The following is an 892-nucleotide window of genomic DNA, read 5'->3' on the forward strand; positions in this document are numbered from 1 at the left end:
GTGACTCTCGGTTTGAAAATGTGCATTATGCTTTGTTAGTTTACTACTTTGCTTGTGTCAAAACATTCAAGGAACTTTAAATAATCACAATATGAACTCAAAGTATGGCTGGAGAACAGGGAATCAAAATGTTGACATGACGACAAACATATCAATGCAGTATATTTCTTAAAATTAGCACATTATTAGTGTATAACAATGAATATAGCAGACATCTTAACTATCAAGTCGGACCATACCCATATAAACTGGAGGACTGAGAATATTTTTATTTGTTCGATTCTACCCAAAAGTATCAAGAAAAAGAATCATCACCAAGCCATAATAATGGAGTATTCATCATCAATTATGAGACACGTTAATTTATAGGGAAACAAGAAATTTGTGTGATGCATACAAGATTACAGGAATAAATGTGTACCAAAGGTTCTTCAAGGTGGGCACATAGTTCCATAAATTTACAATGTTCTCGAACAATCTAACTATAGGCAAACAGCAACATAGTTAGATGTTTTTAATTTTTTTGCTAGCACCAATCTGAATCATTGATGAGATGATCACAAAGATTAAGAATATGATAGGTGGGGCGCAGAGTCCATGTCTATCTAGACCCCAGCTCAGAATCATTGAATCTTTTTGACACAACCAAGAAGTAGCCAGATTATATGTCCACCCTTCCAGGATTAGCAAAATAAGGCTGACAGTATTCGTCAAGTATAGTTTCGATATGCTTCTCTAAATAAGCCTAGTACGATTCTTGAGCCCATCCAGTGTTCGAAAGCGAAGGTATGACATCGGTCAAAGATAATAAAGTTCCAAACATCCTGATAACATCACAAAAACAGAGACGCATTGATGATTCACCTGATAAAAACATGGAAACTAATGAATT

This window comes from Triticum aestivum, unplaced genomic scaffold (assembly GCF_018294505.1).
Source record: "Triticum aestivum cultivar Chinese Spring unplaced genomic scaffold, IWGSC CS RefSeq v2.1 scaffold104234-2, whole genome shotgun sequence".
Classification (NCBI taxonomy): domain Eukaryota; kingdom Viridiplantae; phylum Streptophyta; class Magnoliopsida; order Poales; family Poaceae; genus Triticum; species Triticum aestivum.